The sequence below is a fragment of the Scyliorhinus torazame genome, chromosome 13, assembly GCF_047496885.1.
Source record: "Scyliorhinus torazame isolate Kashiwa2021f chromosome 13, sScyTor2.1, whole genome shotgun sequence".
Taxonomy (NCBI): domain Eukaryota; kingdom Metazoa; phylum Chordata; class Chondrichthyes; order Carcharhiniformes; family Scyliorhinidae; genus Scyliorhinus; species Scyliorhinus torazame.
Genome location: NC_092719.1, coordinates 206,310,591 through 206,330,288, shown reverse-complemented (window position 1 = coordinate 206,330,288; position 19,698 = coordinate 206,310,591). Strand labels below are relative to the sequence as shown.

General features: G+C 46.4%; 1 protein-coding gene and 1 long non-coding RNA gene across 2 annotated transcripts in view; one reads left to right on the top strand and one right to left on the bottom strand.

The window, feature by feature from the left end:
- LOC140388566 (ETS domain-containing protein Elk-1-like) overlaps positions 1-19,698 on the bottom strand; it is a 156,558-nt gene that overhangs the window by 118,862 nt on the left and 17,998 nt on the right. The gene's annotated exons all lie outside the window — the stretch shown is intronic.
- Positions 33-19,249, top strand: LOC140388567 (uncharacterized). Its single transcript, XR_011934221.1, has 2 exons — positions 33-447; positions 18,737-19,249. It is a non-coding gene; the product is annotated as an uncharacterized lncRNA (long non-coding RNA).

Sequence of the window (19,698 nt, the reverse complement as noted above, 5' to 3'; positions counted from 1 at the left end):
ACCCAAAAAAAAAGTCTTCAATGACTTCTAGAGAGCAATAACACAAGCAGCACAAGAGGCGCCATCTCCACTGGACACGATCAAGTGTAACAATCCGTTTCACTCCATTCCCCCAGTGTATCAAACTTTACTCCACTCCCCAGAACTTTTTTGGGGGCGAGTTATATTCGGGGACAGCCAGTACAAAGTGGGTTCTATCTCGTGTTATGGAAGAGGAGATTAAAACCACGAGTGTCGCGTTACAACATTTTAATACGCCCGGAATTGGGAGTTCCTGATCCGGGCTGTTGGTTTGTAACAGTAGTCGGGGCTCCACAATTCAATATTTAATGGATACGCCGTCCATCTGTGTGTGTTTGTTGCAGCTCCGAAGGAGACCATTCGGCCAGTGACATCCAAACTCACCATTAGTTTCATTCTCCAACTCTGCACATTCTTCCTTGTCAGGTAACAGTCTAATTTCCTTTTGAATGCTTCGATCAAATCTGCGCCCCCCTCCCCCTCCCCCCGTCCTCCTCCATCCACCCACCCTCCCTCTCAGACAGTGCATTCCAGACCCCAACCACTCCCTGTATGAACATATTCAATTTCAGATTCCAGTATTGGTAGCATGCCACTTTTGTGTAGTGAAATTGCTTTGAAATAAATGGACCTTTGAAATTATGCAGAGGGATGCGAATCTACCAATAGCACATTGGTCTAAAATTCCCGTGCCCATGATTTTGATTTGAACGAACCTTAATTCATTCACAACTTAAGTTTCCACTAGAATTTGGAGGTTTTCCCATGTCTGTGGCATTCAAAGCACATGTCTTACTGTGGCTAGTTTTTTCCGAGACTGTTGCCAGAAATTATATCACCCCATATCAAGCATGGATAATCTTCCACCGTTGCTGCCTGCCACAGGCATATGGGAAGGGTGTACAAGTTGATTATCAATCTGTTTGACCACTTTATGAACACGCCCTCCATGACCAACGAATCCTGGGGTAGGAGTTGAACCCAGGGCTTCTGGCCACTTCCCACTGAGCCGCAAGACCTCCTCCCTCCATTATAACAGCCAGAGAGGGATTTCAGTCGAATGCATTAGGCAGCCTTAACAGCATAGTCGACAGGGGTGATTATCAAAGCCATTTATATTGTCACTTGTAGGAGAATGTTTCGTTGAAAATGATGGACGATTCTGACAGAACCAACACTCAAACATTAACCTGTCTCTTTCAGAAACTGATGTACCTGCTGGATATTTACCATACTTTTCATTTTTATTTCATTTTTTTTCTTCTGGGTTTTTTCCCCTAATACACAAATCAACATAAGTTGCCAAGCACTCCTTTACACAAAGATCAAACCATCTCAAAATGTCAGCCAACAAGATATAGTCCACACTGAGGAGGACTGCAAGAAATCATAGGAAGGCATTAATAAACTTGCAAAATAGACAAGTAATTGGCAAATTAAATTGAACACATAACCATGAGGTTCTGCAGTACGTTAGAACTTGGAAGTGCAAGTCTAGGTGAGGTGTTGTGGAGAAAAGCACAACTATTCGACTTTGGTGTACTTCACTCTTCCACTCACGAGGAACCAGACAAAGATTCTTGTAGTAAAAAAACTAGTCCTTTATTACAAGCTATAGCAGGGGCTCTCTGGCATCCTAATTTGGAATGCTTGTCAGAAAGGACTAGCTTTTTTTTACACCAAGAGTCTTCGCCTGGTTTTTCTCCGCAACACGGGTTCGAGGAACAAAGGGATCTCAGAGTACAGATACATTCATCAATAAATGTTGTACCACAGATAGCAAAAATAATTTAAAACCCAAGTAAAGCACTCTGGTTTAATTCTAGAGGGATAGAATTAAAAAGTATGGAAGTTATACTAAATCTACATTGAACCTTGGTTAGCCCGCACTTACCGCATGTTTTCCTGATCACCATATTTTTTAAAAGGGCATAGAGGCTGTTGTGTTATGTAATTTGAAATAACACAAGCTGCCACTTGATGCAGTTTTGAGTAAAAGATGCTCCAGACTTTGAAGTGAGTTCATTGTGTTTTATTGAACTATTCGCACAGTTCTCAATGAGTTCAACTCTGCTAATTTAAATGTAGTAACTCAGTCTAGGTGAACCAGCCTTGCTCTAAGCCCCGTGCTGGGGTGTGATGCTGAGGATACACCCTGTCTCACTCTGTAGATGTTGGTCTGTGGAAAGAGGTGGGGTGTGAGTGCCTCATCCCTTTTATTGTGAGATACCACCCCTGAATGTCCTGACTGCTCATTGGTTGTGTCCTATTCTATGTGTTCATTAGCTGCATGTTTGCATATCATGACATCTCCCCTTTTTTAAAATGTTTTGTTGGCGTATGTGAATGTATTTACTTGTGAATGAGCCTGTCTAACGTGACTGACAGAGGACAACAGAACAGAGCAAACAAAACAAACGTTCACAAGTCCAGTCTCTGAGGCTTTCGTCTGATCCTGGTTGACCGCCGGAGAGGTGGTGGAGGGGACGACGGCGCCTTGACAGGCGGGATGGAAGCCTGACTGGTAGCCCCGTGGTGCGAGAGGTATCAGGAGGTGGCAATTCAACATATGGAAATGGAGGAGAAAGTGGTTGCAGGCAGGCAACATTTGCGCAGTGCCCGTTGATTCCTTCACACGATGGAGCCATCAGCCATACGTACAACATAAGAGCGGGGCGCGGCCTGCGAACAACGACAGCCGGGGCAGACCACCCACCATCCGGTATCTTGATCCTGACAGTGTCTGCTGGGGATAGCACGGCCAGATCGGTGACATGGGCATCATAGCCCTGCTTTTGACGGTCTCTGAGCTGCTGCATCTTCTGCAGCACCGGGAGGTGATCCAGGTTGGGCAGGTGTATGGCTGGAAGCGTCGTCCGCAGGTTCCTGTTCATCAGGAGTTGAGCCGGCGACATGCCAATGGACAATGGAGTTGCCCTGTACGCGAGCAGTGCAAGGTGTATGTCGGAAGCAGAGTCCGCGGCCTTGCAGAAGAGCTGTTTCACAATGTGCACCCCTTTCTCAACTTTTCCATTGGACTGCAGATAGTGCGGACTGGAGTTGACATACTGGAAATTGTATGACCTTGCAATCGTGGACCATTCTCGACTGGTAAAGCACGGGCCATTGTCGCTCATGATGGTGATTGGGATGCCATGCCTTGAGAAGGTCTCTTACAGGCTTTGATGACGGTCCGAGAGGGGAGGTCCGGGAGCTTCAGCATCTTAGGGAATTCGAGAAATAGTCGATGATCAATACGTAGTCGCGACCATTCGCATGAAAGAGGTCGATGCCAACCTTGGACCACGGAAAGGTCACTATGTCATGCTGTTGGAGGATCCCCTTGCTCTGCGCTGGCTGGAACCGCTGACAGGTAGCACAGTTCAGGACCATGTTCGTGATGTCCTGGCTGATGCCGGGCCAGTAGACAGCTTGTCGGTCTCTGCGCCTGCACTTCTCGACGCCCAGGTGTCCCTCATGAATCTGGCGCAGCTCCAAGCTCTGGAGACTGAGCGGAATGACAATCCTGTCCAGTTTGAGGAGGATACCATCAATCACCGTCAGGTTGTCCTTCACATTGTAAAATTGTGGGCACTGCCCTTACTGCCAGCCATAGGTGAGGTTGTGGATGATGCGCTGCAAGGGGAGGTCCTTGGCTGTCTCATCATGGATGAGAACTACCTTCTCTGTCGCCGGGAGAGTCCTAGCACACAGCTGCAAGTGCGATTCGATGTGCTGGATGATCTCCAGCGGCTCACTGGGCAAGGCGACGGAGCGGGACAATGCTTCAGCGATGATGAGCTCCTTGCCAGGTATGTACACCAAGTTTAAGTCATACCTCCTAAGTTTAAGCAGGATTCTCTGCAACCGAGGTGTCATGTCGTTCAGGTCTTTGTTGATGATGTGGACCAGAGGCCTATGGTCCGTCTCGACAGTGAATGTTGGCAGGCCGTAGACATAATCATGAAATTTGAGGATGCCGGTGAGAAGATCCAAGCACTCCTTCTCAATCTGTGCATATCTGGTTTTAGTGGGTGTCATCGCCCTTGATGCGTAGGCTGCTGGTGCCCAGGATGGTGTGTCATCTCGTTGAAGCAACACTGCACCGATGCCATCCTGACTCGCATCTGTGGATATCTTTGTCTCCCGGTCCGGGTCAAAGAATGCCAGGACTGGTGCAGTGGTGAGCTTGGCTTTCAGCTCCAGCCACTCTGTCTGGTGTGCCGCCTTCCACTCAAAGGCAGTCGACTTTTTCACCAGGTTGCGTAGGGCCGTGGTGTGTGTGGCCATGTTTGGAATGAACTTGCCCAGAAGATTGACCATACCCAAGAAACGCAGCAACGCCTTTTTGTCCTCGGGGACCTTCATCGCCTCGATGGCCTTGATTTTGTCTGTGTCCGGGTGCACACCATGCTGTGAGATTTGATCGCCTAGGAACTTGAGCGTCGCTGTGCCAAAACAACATTTGGACTTGTTTAACTTTAGGCCGTTGGCATGTACACGGCGGAATACCTTCTGGAGACGGGACACATGTTCTTAGGGGTCGTGGACCATATGGTGATGTCGTCCACGTACACACAAACCCCTTCAATGCCTTGCATCATCTGCTCCATGATGCGATGGAATATCTCCAATGCCGAGATGATGCCAAATGGCATGCGATTGTAACAGTATCTGCCAAAAGGCGTGTTAAAGGTGCAGAGCCTTCTGCTGGACTCTTCCAGCTGGATTTGCCAAAATCTCTGTGATGCATCCAATTTGGTGAAGAAGCGCGCGTGTGCCATCTCACTCGTGAGTTCTTCCCGCTTCGGGATGGGGTAGTGTTCCCGCATGATATTCTTATTGAGATCCTTGGGATCAATACAGATGCGCAGGTCCCAAAGGCTTCTTTACGCACACCATCGAGCTGACCCAGTCAGTCGGTTCGGTGACCTTGGATATGATGCCTTTTGCTGAAGATCCTTCAGGCGCTCTCTCCGTGGAGCAGGGACTCATCGTGGTGCGTGGACCACTGGCTTGGCATCAGGTCGTAGCAGAATCTTGTATCGATACAGCAGCCTGCCCATCCCATTGAACACATCTGGATACTGGGCGAGGTTGTCGTGGATGCTGGCCTGAAGGTCCACATGGGAGGATGTTGTGGTGTAAACCCTTTGAATGAGGTTCAGCGGCTTGCAGGCGTGCGCACTTAGTAGGGACGCCCTGTCCGGCTGAACAATTTCAAAGCGTAACCGTGCTTGTGTGTGTCGGTTGGATACGTGCAGATGGCAGGATCCCAGTGCCGTGATGGCATTCCCGTTGTAATCCAGGAGCTTGCAGGCAGCTGGGAGGACCGTGGGGGGCTTCTTAATGCGTCTGAAGTCTGCCGGTGAGAGGAGGTTGGTAGAGGCACCTGTGTCCAGCTTGAACTGGATGGGGCAGTAGTTGACCTTCATCACTGCTCGCCATTTGTCCTCGGAATCCGCAGCTAGGATTGATTGGACTTGCGATGTGTCTGGTGTGGCATATTCACATGTTGTAATAATGCCAACACGGTAGGCGTTGTCCAGGCATTCTGCACTGCCGGGATCAGAATCCTGTAGGCATTGTTGCACACTCCGGATGCGCCGTCGTCGGAATTGGGAGCGCTGGTGGTGCAGATCTGCACAGGGCTGCATAGTGGCCTGGCTTCCCACAGTTTAAACAGCGTCTGCCTCGTGCAGGGCAGTGTTTCTTTAAATGGCGGTGCCACAGTTCAAACACGTCATGACGTCGGCGTCCTGACGGTCCGTGCGTCATTGCACATGCGCAGTGCGGTTCTCAGACGTCTGCACCTGCGCAGTGCGGGTTTCGGCCGCTTCGTTATCCCGATCGCATCGCGCATGCGTCGGGCCCCGGGAAGAGCGCGCAAAATGGCCGCTTTCGTCAATGTTGAAGCGCTGCATCCTGGAGATGGCCTGCACACTCTCCGCCTCATGGGAGGCTAGTCTATCATTTTCTGCCATTTTGTACTGGGAATAGCGATTCTCAGCGTGCTCATCACAGAATTTACAGTGCAGAAGGAGGCCATTCGGCCCATCGCGTCTGCACCGGCTCTTGGAAAGAGCACCCTACCCAAGGTCAACACCTCCACCCTATCCCCATAACCCAGTAACTCCACCCAACACTAAGGGCAATTTTGGACACTAAGGGCAATTTATCATGGCCAATCCACCTAACCTGCACATCTTTGGACTGTGGGAGGAAACCGGAGCACCCGGAGGAAACAGACGCAGACACGGGGAGGATGTGCAGACTCCGCACAGACAGTGGCCCAAGTTGGAATCGAACCTGGGACCCTGGACCTGTGAAGCAATTGTGCTATCCACAATGCTACCATGCTGCCCACTGTGCATGTATGTTTCAATCGCGACTGGCAGGGTCATATACTTGATCTTCAGTAACTGCTCTCTCAGAGGATCAGAGTGAACTCCAAAAATGATTTGGTCTCTCGTCATGGAGTCAGTGGCATCACCGAAGTTGCAGGATTGTGCCAGCAGCCTAAGGTTAGTTAAATATGAGTTGAAGGATTCGTCTTTACCTTGCAATCGCTGCTTGAATATGTAGCGCTCGAAGATTTTGTTGGTGGCCACCTCACAGTGGCTGTCAAACTTGTCCAGGATGGTCTGAAACTTTGTCTTGTCCTGGTCTTCGGCGAAGTGAAAGGAGTTGAATATTTCCAAGGCGTGATCACCCGCTGTGGTGAGGAAAAGAGCTATCTTCCGTGCATCAGACGCACCATTGAGGTATGATGCTTCGACGTAAAGCTGAAATTTCTTCTTGAATGTCCACCAGTTGGCACTGAGATTGCCGGAGGTCCTGAGCTGGTGAGGAGCCTGAATCTTTTCCATTGTGCCGGTATACATTCGCTGGTCATCACGGATCTTGCTGAGTTGAACTAACTAGATTGAACAGACTCCTGGTATCATGTTGTGTTATGTAATTTGGAATAACAAAAGCTGCCACTTGATGCAGTTTTGAGTAAACGATGCTCCAGACTTTGAAGTGAGTTCAATGTGTTTTATAGATCCCTGAAAGTTGCCACTCAGGTTGAGAGGTTGTTAAGAAGGCGTACGGTGTGTTAGCTTTTATTGGTAGAGGGACTGAGTTTCGGAGCCATGAGGTCATGTTGCAGCTGTACAAAACTCTGGTGCGGCCACATTTGGAGTATTGCGTGCAATTCTGGTCGCCGCATTATAGGAAGAATGTGGAAGCATTGGAAAGGGTGCAGGAGAGATTTACCAGAATGTTGCCTGGCATGGAGGGAAGATCTTATGAGGAAAGGCTGAGGGACTTGAGGCTGTTTTCGTTAGAGAGAAGAAGGTTAAGAGGTGACTTAATTGAGGCATACAAGATGATCAGAGGATTGGATAGGGTGGACAGTGAGAGCCTTTTTCCTCGGATGGTGATGTCTAGCATGAGGGGACATAGCTTTAAATTGAGGGGCGATAGATATAGGACAGATGTCAGAGGTAGGTTCTTTACTCAGAGAGTAGTAAGGGCGTGGAATGCCCTGCCTGCAACAGTAGTGGACTCGCCAACACTAAGGGCATTCAAATGGTCATTGGATAGATATGGACAATAAGGGAATAGTTTGGATGGGCTTTAGAGTGGTTTCACAGGTCGGCGCAACATCGAGCGCCGAAGGGCCTGTACTGCGCTGTAATGTTCTATGTTCTATTAGCACAGTTCTCAATGAGTGCGACTCTCTGCTAATCTAAATGTAGCAACTCGGTCTAAGTGAACCAGCCTTGCTCGAAGGCACGTGCTGGGGTGTGATGCTGAGGACACACCCTGTCTCACTCTGTAGATGTTAGTCTGTTGAAAGTGGCGGGGTGTGAGTGCCTCATCCCTTTTATAGTGAGATACCACCCCTGAGTGTCCTGACTGCTCATTGGTCGTGTCCTATTCTATGTGTTCATTAGCTGCATGTTTGCATATCATGACAGAGGCATTGGCGAGGGTGAAGACAAGGGTAATACTGGAAATGCATGGATATACATATCAGGAAAAGGTTGACAGGCTGAGATATTTTCTCTCTTAAAAATGAAGGCGGAGGGGCGACCTCAAAGAAGTCTTTCAAATTATGAAACATTTTGATACAAAGAAAATGTTTCCTCTGGTGGGGAAGAACTTAACTGGAGGCCATCAATGTAAGGCAGTCGCCAGAAACCTAACAGGGAATTCAGAAGAAGGTTCTTCACCCAATGAACGGCCAGAATGTGAAACTCACTACCACAGGGAGTGGTTGAAGTGAATAGTAGAGTTGTATTCAAGGAGAAACTTGACACACATGCGAGGGAGAAGGGAATGGAGGATTACTGTTATATATTTGTTGTTGCTGTAAAGAGAAAATGAAGTAGAGGTGCCATGCGCTAGGTGTGAAAGCATCGTGTAGGATTTATTAAGAGATGTTGCTATTACGGGGTAAGATGGTGAACTCTCCCAAAAGCCCGCAAAAATGCCCCGCTGATGTCATTAAATGTCACTTGACATGTCACCAGCAAATAGTGTTACTTGAATACATAACATCCCTCCCCCTTTACTCCTTTAATGACAACAACGTTTCTTTTGAACACTTAAACAACAGATCCAACCCAATATTCATTACATTGCACCATTATGATATTTATACACATATACATCAGTAAGACAGTCTCAAAAAAAAAGTGAGAGTCTCTTTGGAGGACGCCTGTCTCGTTTAGGTAATATCCGACATTCAGGAATTTGAAATCACCAAAGTTCTGTTCACTTGTTGGATGGTACGTCTTGAGAAAGTATTTCAGCATCTGTCTCTGCTGGAACTGATGATTCTGTAGTGACAGGTTCAGTAAAATCTGCAGTAGTAGGTCTGAGTTCTGACATATGGTAGCACAGTGGTTAGCACTGTTGCTTTACAGCGTCATAGACCCGGGTTCGATTCCTGGCTTGGGTCACTGTCTGTGCGAAGTCTGCACCTTCTCCCCGTGCCTGAGTGGGTTTCCTCCAGGCGCTCCGGTTTCCTCCCACAAGTCCCGAAAGATGTGCTTGTTCGGTGAATTGGATATTCTGAATTCTCCCTCAGTGTACCCGAACAGGCGCCGGGGTGACTAGGGGATTTTCACAGTAACCTCATTGCAGTGTTAATATAAGCCTGCTTGTGACACTAATAAAGATTATTATTATTGTTATCACTGTCCATACACTCCAATGTGAATATTCCTGGTGAAGACTCTGTACATTCAGTCTGTGAAGCTAATAACTGACCAACGAGCCAATGTCAAACTTGTTCTTCATCTGTTTGAACCGTGTAAGATATCGGACCTGTCTTGGCCGGAATGGTGGCGGGAGTCCATTTTTCACTCGTGGTATAATTTCTAGCTAGGACATATTCCCAATGCTTAAAAGACTGTACTCTTGGAGTTTTGCCCTCTTCTAACCATTTGTGCTTGATGGTGTCGCCTGACAATTTACAATGTTGTAGGTGTGTCAAGAGATTGAATTGCATTCTCAATTTCCTCTTGAATAGTCACATCGCCAGTGAGTTTTGCATTGCTGAATGCGCGGAATTTCTACACAACATTAGAAAGTTGTTAACACGTCTGGATAAAGAATCTTGATCTCTGGATGCCTTTACTGCGTGTTTGAGCGAGTGCACAAATCGTTCGGCCTACCCAGTGGGTGATACAAAGCCGATTTAATATGGTGATTATTAATTCTCTTCGAGTAATCTTCCAACCCTGTCGATGTAAACCGAGTCCCATTATCATTCACAAGTTGTTCCTGCCTTCCAAAACCTTGTGAATACTTCATCTAGGTCTCACAATTGTCTGTCCGGTTGTTGTGGACTTCATGATTGCAACTTCTGACCATTTTGAGTGTACGTCAACCATCACTATGAACTAATGCCCCTAAATTGACCCAGCATAGTCTATTGGATTCTCTGCCATGGCTGTGCAGGCCACTCCCACAGATGCAAGGGTTGCAGGTATGGAGTATTCCTTAGTGGAGCGCAGGATTGGTGTAGCCCCACCTTCTCCTCAATTTGGGCATCTAATCCCAGCCACCATAAGTGCCTTTTTGCATCATATCCATAGCCTTCCCCATCACTGGATCGGTTCTTGTATACTTCGGTACTTGAGATGAAGTTACTGGCACGTTTTCAACATGACAGAGCTATCATGGGCGGAATTCTCCATTAGCCGTCGCCGAAATCAGGATAGGCGATTGGGTGGAGAATCGGTTCCAATGCCGAAATCGCAATACTCCACCTCGACAGCGGCGTCAATGCGTTCCGGAACTCACGAACAGTAGACACCGTTTGCATATCATTAGCGGGACCGACTCGGTATTCTCCGGGACCTCCCCGATTCGCTGCCTCCGATGGGCCGAGTTCCCGACGGCGCAGTTCACTTGTGCTTTTAAAAATCTGCTGAGGGAGAGAGAGGGGGTAAGGAAGGTGTCCAACGTCGCCATAGTTTGTTGACAGTTGTGCCGCTGGCCGGAGGGCTTCTGCTAGGGCCAGGGGGAGTAGTTGGGGGTGGCCAGGAGGTGGGCTGTGGGGTCGGGGTCGACGGGGACAGAACACCAATGCCGCAGCCAGCAAGCTGCACAAACCGCTAACAGTCCACTATGAACCTCGTGCCATGGGTCACATAGGTGTCTCCCCAGGACCCCCGCCTGGGTACCCTCTGGCCCAGCTAACCCATCAGCTGTATGGATGCCAGTGCCATCTTTTTGACTGTGATAAGTATCTGCGGATTTTAATGTGTATGTGCGGCTGCAGCTTGTCAGCCTCCCAAGTGTCAATCACGGACCCAGCGAATCCCGCACCATTTTTCAGTAGTATCGATTGTGTTCCAGGCGGCACCAGTGCTAGCCCCTCAAGGTTCGTAGTGGACTGTTAGCGGTTTGCGCAGCTGCAAGGCTGTCCTGCCGGCTGCCGCAAAGGTGTTCTGTGCCCGTCGACCCTGACCCCACAGCCCACCTCCTGGCCACCCCCCAGCAGAATCAGTCCAGGTGTGGCGCCAGTTTTTCTGTCGTAAACGTCCACGGATTCTGGGTTGGCGTCAACACTTAATCTCAGAAACGGAGAATCACGCCCAAGATATTTACAACATTTTCATTAGATTCTTGTTTGACTTCCTGATCTTGTTTGACTTGTAGCGGCAGTCTAAATAAAGCATCCGCATTTGCAAGCTGCTCTGACTTGCAATACTGGATGTCATAATCATGTGCCGACTATATCATCTTTGCAATCAACTAGCTGCTAAAGCAGGAAAACCCTTATACGGCCCAAAGATTGTAGTTGAGGGTCGATGGTGAGTCAAAAGTGTAAAATTGCCTCCATAAAGTTAATGGTGGAACCTTCTTACACTTTTTCTAGTTGAACATAGTTCAACTCAGCGCTAGCTAATGTTATTATAGCAGCATTTCGCTCCTGAGGGCATTATGTGAGAGACAACTGTGCCAACTCCATAGCGTGATGCATCGCAAGCAAGCTGTAACTTCAGCTGTGGATTGTAATGGGCCAATAATTCCCACTTCTTAAAAACTTCTTTTGCCTTTTTGATCAGCATTTTCACATTCTTTGGTCCAGTGCCAAGCGTGTTTGACAAAAACCAAAGTGTATAATTGCTTCAGCCTCATTGCTAATTTAGGAACTAATTTGCCATAATAATTAAGCAATCCTAAAGATGACCCCCACTGCGTCACAATTTGTGGACATGGAACTTCTAGGATCTCCGCCATCTTCTTTGGTTCTTTCTGTAAACTATCTTTGTCCATGATATGACCCTGTTCACACTTTTCTTTCTTGACTCGAAGATTGTGATTTTGCAAATGTGCCAGAGTAGCTTTCAAATTCCTAACATATTCTTCATTATTTAAACTTGTAATAAGAATATCATCTAGGTAACATTGCACACCAGATAGCCCACTCAGAATTTGATCCGTGCATCTCTGAAAAATGGAAGGTGCCGCCGTTATACTGAATGGAAGTCTCTGATAACGTAGAAGTCCTATATGTGTCATTATAGTAAATAACAGTTGTGATTCTGCATCTGTAGACATTCATCTGTAGATATACTTGAGAAAGATCTATTTTGCTAAACATTTGGCCTCCTGAGAGTCAAATATTCAATGACCAGTAGAAGATAATGGGTAGCACACAATACTGGGTTAATTGTGGTTTTAAAATCCCAACATATTCTTACTAAACCATCCCTCTTTCCCTCTTTAGCACAAGAACGACTGGTGTCGCCCAATAACTGATGGTAACAGGCTCAATGGCACATGTCTCAATTAACCCCTCAAGTTCTTCCACCTTTGGCTCTGGCTGGGTACACACTTCAAAACACTTAGGCACACTGTCTGCTTGACCTTGGCCACTTCCACTCCAGTCATGGATCCATGTGACTCTTAAAATATCTTTGCCTACTTATTCAGAAGTGGCTGTAGATCATTTGTAGAATTAATGAGTTGGTTCACTACAGCCCAGTTGAACTTCATCTTCCTCAACCATGAGCTACCAAACAATGCTGGAACGTTAGAGTAAATGCGGGAAAATCTCAGCAGGTTTGGCAGCATCTGCTGCCAGACCTGCTGAGATTTTCCAGCATTTTCTCTTTCGTTTCAGATTCCAGCATCCGCAATAATTTTTCTTATATTTAATGCTGGAATGTTTCCGTGAAGAACGTGGAGAGGCACCTCCGCTTTTTGACCGCAAACTTCCACATTCATCTTGATGCATCTCTTCAGTTGTCCCACCTCTTCAGTGTATGTCCTCCGAACAATATCTGATGGTTATAAAGTTAGATGTTTTAATATCTGACTGTATATTGTTTCAGGTATGAATGATACTGTAGCACCCATATCCACTTCCATCTTGATAGTGTTTCCATTACATTTTGCATCAACCCAAAAGCGTTTCTGATCTCCTTTAACTGATGAGACACCAAGATTGAATTCTTTAAGCTGACTTGACATATTGTCTCCTAATGAGCCTTTAGATAAACTTGACCAGCAGACTTAGCTGTGTTTTTCTTGGTACATTTCCTTCATGCTGATGAAGGTTGGCGTGACCAACATGCCTTGGCGATGTGGCCCTCTTTACCACCATTTTTGCATTTATTCTCCTTACTTCAACATTTTCCTGCTGAATATCCCTCTTGAGTACAGCAATGACATTTTTTGCAGTCCTGCTTATAATAGTCTCCGTCTTTTGAACGTTTTCTCACACACCAATTAACAAAGCCTCTTTTTCTGCAAATCCCATGGAATTAGCTTATTCCATAGCAGATTTTAGGGTTAAGGCACCTTCAGTCAACAGTTTCCTTTGGATGGCTTCATTTCTGAGACCACAAACCAGTCTGTCTGGGCGTGTATCATCAAGTGGTTGACCAAATTCACAGTCGTTGGCTAAATTGCATAGTGTTGCTACGAATTGCGAAATGCTTCCTCCTTCCTCTTGCACATGACGATGGAAGCGGAATCTTTCAGCTATCAGCAGCGGGCAGGGAGAGAAATGTCCTTCCAAGATTGTCATTAACTGTAGGTCGTTTCTCCTTGTTTAGCTGGGGGGTTTTTCACCTAAGCGAGCTGAGAAAAGTCGCAGCATGCAGGTTTTCCGGTGTCTGATTTTCCACAAGATACAATTGGAACCCTTCCTCATAAGAATTCCATGTCTCGTAATCCTCGTCAAATGCATCCATAGCGACACTTTTTCCCACCCTTTTTTGGATCCCGGTTCCCTGATCTGTGCATCTTCAGCCTTCAGCTTTTCTCCCTTCCATTTATTTCCTGAAAGCCAGCAGGCAAACCAGCTCTTCCCTCACCTGGACTATTGGATCCTGAGCACTAGGGGGCAGAGTTGGCAGCTTTCGAGGTTCTTGTTCCCGCAGCCTGTTTACAGTGCCACGTGCGCAGTCACCGCAGCTTCTACCTGGTACAAGCGGTAAGTATGCCTGAAACTTTGATCCTTTTGTTTAAAAGATATGCTCCAGCGACTCACAGTTGTGTCCCGATTAATTTTCGAAACCCTTATTCCGCACTAGTAGCTGTCGCGGGCGATTGACTCACCGACACCTCTCTACGAACTGAACTTTTTTTTTTTTACTTGCCACAAACCCATCGATGATTTTCAGCCTGAGTGTCGATGGTGGTTTTCTTCAGGTCTACAAATCTTCTTGGATGGTTATTTATGGTGAGGTGGTGAACTCCAAAAGCCCACAAAACACTCTGCTGATGTCACTGTGTATCACGTGACTATTCGCCAGCCTATAGTGTTACCTGAATATATAACAGTTACAATTATATATTTAGATGGGAGGAAGCTCGAGTAGAACATGAATGCCATTAGAGTTTGGTTGGAATGAATGGCCTGTTTCCGTGCCGTATATCCTTTGCAATCTTATGTGTTTTTGTGCCATTTGGCAAGGTGCATGGGAGGTCTTCACCATTAGGAGCCAGTGAAGTAAAGTGCTTCTGTCACCATTAAAGAGAATAATAATAATCTTTATTAGTGTCACAAGTAGGCTTACATTAACACTGCTATGAAGAGCCCCTAGTCTCAACACTATGCCGCCTGTCTGGGTACACTGAGGGAGAATACAGAATGTCCAATTCACCTAACAGCACGTCTTTCGGGACTTGTGGGAGGAAACCGGAGCACCCGGAGGAAACCCATGCAGACACGGGGAGAACGTGCAGACTCCGCACAGACAGTGGCCCAAGTCGGGAATCAAACCTGGGACCCTGGCGCTGCGAAGCGACAATGCTAACCACTGTGCTACCATGCCGCCCATACTAGATAACCACTAGAGAACTAGGTAACCATCCTTAAATAAGGCAAATGGAAGGCCAGAAGATGATAGAGTCATCTATGGTTCAGCTGGTTGTGCTCTCATCTGTCCCACTCCAAGAGGTTTGATGCCCCAGTGCAACATTAAGAGTCTGCTACATTGCTAGAGGTGCTGCCTTTCTGCTGAGGTATGAAAACCAACGCCACGTCTGCCCTCTCTGGTGGACATAAAAAAGACGGTTCACAAGGTTGATCCCCGGTATGGATGGATTTTCTTATGAAGAGAGGTTCAGTAGGTTGGGTCGATACTCATTGGAGTTTAGAAGGAGAGGCAACCTTATCTGAGACTTATAGGATTCGCAGGGGCCTTGACGGGGTAGATGCTGAGGAGTTGTTTCTACATGTGGAAGAGCCTAGGACCAGAAGGCATAATCTCAGAGTAAGTGGTCACCCATTTAAGATTGAGATGTGGAAGCATTTCTTCTCTCAGAGGGTCATAAATCTGGAATTCCTTACCGCAGAGGGCTATAGCGGCTGGGTCGTTAAGTATGTTTAAGGTTAAGATAGACAGATTTTTAATCAGTAAGAAATGCAAGGGTTACGGGGATAAGGCGGGAAAGTGGGGTTGAGGATTATCATCAGATCAGTCATGATCTCATTGAATGGCGGAGCAGACTCGATGGGCTGAATGGCCTACTTCTGCACCTGGGTCTTATGGTCTGATGGTGTATAAGCCCTCGCCATAATTTTGAAAGACAGAGAGGTTATCCCCAGTGTCCTAGCCAATATGTTCTCCTCGGCCAACATCAAGACTAACTAGTTATTGTCACGTTGCTGTTTGTGGGATCTTGCTGTGGACAAAAATGGCTGCTGCATTTTCTACATTACAACAGTGACTGCACTTCATTAAAAAAAAAATACTTCCTTGAGTGTAAAGCCTGTTAGGGTATCCTGATGTTGTAACGGGTTCTATATGAATGCAATTCTTACCTTCACAGGAAAAGCACAAGGAGGTACAATTACTTCTTGTTCGAGCAAAGGACCAGTACAAGATATCATGAGCTAAAAGATCTCCTTCTGTGCTGTAAAATCGCACAATTATAATTAGAAGGGCCACCTCTAATTGAACACAAATATAGTACATTGAAAAAGACTTCCCTTACACGTCTAGTGAGTAAGAGCATCAGCAAATGAAACATTAAGCCAAACAAATCAGAAGACACCACATCCAATCCCTAGGCTTTTAAGTTTGTTAAAGGTGCGACCCCCTCCTCATTAACAAGGAGAGGCATGAGCAAGGAATCCCATTTCAGGTCAGTGACCCCCTCAGCTGAAAGTATGAATGTACAGACCGTTGAGAGCAGACAACAACGAACAAAGAAGAACAACTTGCATTTATTTAGTGCCTTTGGTGTAGAGAAATGACCCAAGGTGTTTCACAGAGGTGTTATCAGACAAAAACTGACACTGAACCAAAGGAGATATTCGGTCTCCTTATCTCTGTGACCTCCTAGAGCCTGACAGGTAACAACATGCCTTTATACAGAATTTTTAACATTGTAAAATATCCCCCTGTATTTCACAGGAATTCTCTCAGGCAAAATCTCTGAGAACTGTACATTCCTCCAACTCTCACCTCTTGTGCAGTCCCCACTCCTTCAGCCCACGATTAGCGGCCGTTCAGCCCATCGAGTCTGCTCCGCCATTCAATGAGATCATGACTGATCTGATGATAATCCTCAACCCCACTTTCCCGCCTTATCCCCGTAACCCTTGCATTTCTTACTGATTAAAAATCTGTCTATCTTAACCTTAAACATACTTAACGAGAGAACCTCCTGCTGGTGTTTCCGGGAGTCGCTGGCTGTCCCGCGGTTTGAGGATGACGTTTAATCAGGGTCGAATGTGTCTGCCTTGGTGCTTCAGGTGAGTGAACAGGACAATTCCGACCTTTGGGCATCTGGGGCAGGGCGTCCCATGAGGTCGTGGATTCCGAAGGATTTGCTTTCATCCATTTCTTTCCTTCTCCGCCACCGCTCTGCCTCATTATTAAGGCCTTGGTGCCCGAAGCGTGATGTGGTCCTACGGGCAAATTGTTGCTATTTTGAAGAATTGACACCAGGTTCTCCCTGATCATTAATGTGAATGCTGTCAAGCTACAAGGACAGCTGGGTAGCTTCAGAACAGTAGAGAGCACTTGAGCAAATCTGGAGTTACAGATATCAGAAAAACATTATCCAGGTGGATCAAAGAGAGAAACGAAAGAGAATGTGGAGGTGCAGAGAAAAATCTTTGGTGTAAGTATGTCTGCAGCAATGGGAAAAATGGTGATTGATGACAGTCCCGGTCTAATTTTCAGGCTTTGGTCTTGTGAACTGTCTTGGAAGCCTTTCCTTGCACCCTGCCTGCTGTGTGAAAATGAGGTCTGAGCCCCAAAGTGACGAGGGAGTGGGATTGACTGGGGGAAAGGGTTCCTCTTTGCTGCCAGAGTGGACTGGGTGAAAACATACCCCCCCCCCCCAACTAATGGGTGCAAACGGGACCTAATGTTGTGTCTCCAGGAATCCCGCCAATCATTCGCCAAAGTGATAATGGGAAATTTGGAGAAACACGCAGTGGAAATTCTACGCATGTTTGTCTTTTAGAATTTAGAGCAAGATGGAGAGAGAGTGAGAGATAGAGGAAAGAGGAAAAACAGAAGTGAGTGGAATACAGACAGTGTGAGTGAGAAACCACAGGCACATCAAACACAGAGTCAGAGTAATACAGAGAAAAACAGGGCGAGCGACAAGCAGCCAGAGAATATCAATCAGCTCTGGACTTTCCTGACATTTACTCAATGCGAGAAACCACAAAATACAACATTGCATCTGCCTTGAACAACATCTGTTGATTAATAACTGGTTTCCGTGATTTGGTGACGCCAGGTACCTTCAAGCATAACTGAACCAAACATACAAAAACAACTTATTGTGCCTTTAGTATATTGAAAAATCCCAAGATGCCATGCAGAGACATTATAAAATAAAATTTGACACCGAGTTTCATAAATAGATATTAGGTGGCGGATTAAATGCTTGGCCAAAAAGGTAGGTTATAACATTTGGTGATTAATTTTAATTGATAAAATGACTTTTTTAATTAATACGTTCATTTTACTACATGGCAGCTAAACTAGCCTCTCACCTTCTACTGAATCATATAAATTAGTTGAGAAAGTTGCCATTACCTATTGGTTTGCAAATGGCCAAAAGAGGAGAAACGCCAGATTAATCATTCACAGGAATCATCAAATCACAGAGATAGCTGTGGAAAGTGACAATCCTGCCACCGGGCATTCGGATATGTGTGAGTGTCATCCTCGTGGCTGGGACTGGAAGGCACGTGGGGAACCAACAGTCAGTTGTCCTGAGTGCATCTGGACTAGTGGGAGGGCAGGGATTCCAACTCGCGATCACTATTCACGAATCCCAGCCACAAAGTTGCACGTGTCAGTGCTGGGCGCTGGGTTGGGCTCGGTCGAGATGTCCCTCATTGTCCAACAGTTTAAAGACACCCACTGTCACGGCAGCAGTGCGAAGAATGCCCATTTTCTGATGGGGTAGCAGAGGATCTAGACAGCGGAATCAATGGGTTAGATCCTGACTTTGTGCGATTGTGTACACAGCTCATAACCCAAGTGATTTCGCTGGAAATAAGAAGCAGGAGAGATGGGCTGCTGACTCACTATCCACCCTGTTATCCTACCTCACTAAATTAAGATCATCCCCCAATGTCTTCAGGACAGGAGGGCCGAAAGGGGGCAGTGAGTTTGGGATGGGTGGGGGATATTACAACAAGCCTCACCCAATTAGCATACTGTACCTTTCTCTTGAAAAATAAAGCTTTAATAATAATAATCTTTATTGTCACAAGTAGGCTTACATTGACACAGCAATGAAGTTACTGTGAAAAGCCACGAGTCGCCACATTCCGGCGCCTGTTCGGGTACACGGAGGGAAAACTCAGAATGTCCAATTCACCGAACAGCACGTCTTTCGGGACTTGTGGGAGGAAACCGGAGCACCCGGAGGAAAGCCACGCAGACACGGAGAGAACGTGCAGACTCCGCACAGTCAGTGACCCAGCTGAGAATTGAACCTGGGACCCGTGAAGCCACAGTGCTAACCACTGTGCTACCATGCTGCCCACAGGGATATTTGCATTCAGCAGTGTAAGGAGAGCAAACAAGACAAAATACTGCTGTTATGTTTTGGGATAGGCTTTAATTAGTTACAACATATTAGATTAAAGATTAAATGTGTAGCTGATTGCCTCTTGCAACAGCTAGTTTAATGCATTAGTTCTCCCTGGAATGTAGGCATAATACAAAGTTATTTTAATGTGTTCAGTGCTAAATGTGTGACGGGAATAAAAAGTTGAGTGACTGAACTAAGAGCGCTCTTTTTTTAACCTTTCACTTTTGATCTTTCTAACAATTGTTTTTTTAAATTCTTTATTTCACAGTAACTTCATTGAAGCCTACTTGTGACAATAAGCGATTATTATTATTATTGTGTCCGGCGTGTAGGTCTGTTAATAATTTTTTTTTAAATAGTTTTATTCAAATGTTTTCAATTTTACACATAACACCAAAACAACACAACGCCCCCAATTACAATCCTCCCTCGAAAAAAAACAGAGGAACTAACTCCCAAATTCCATCTCTCCCCCACCCCCAGCTCCCCCATTACCCCACTAGCAACTAACGGTCAACAGCTCTTTGAAGTACAAGATAAACGGTTGCCATATTCGGTAGAACCCCTCAATTGCTCCCTTCACGGTGTACTTGACTTTTTTGAGGTATAGAAACTCCATCAGATCCCCCCAGCCACACTGAG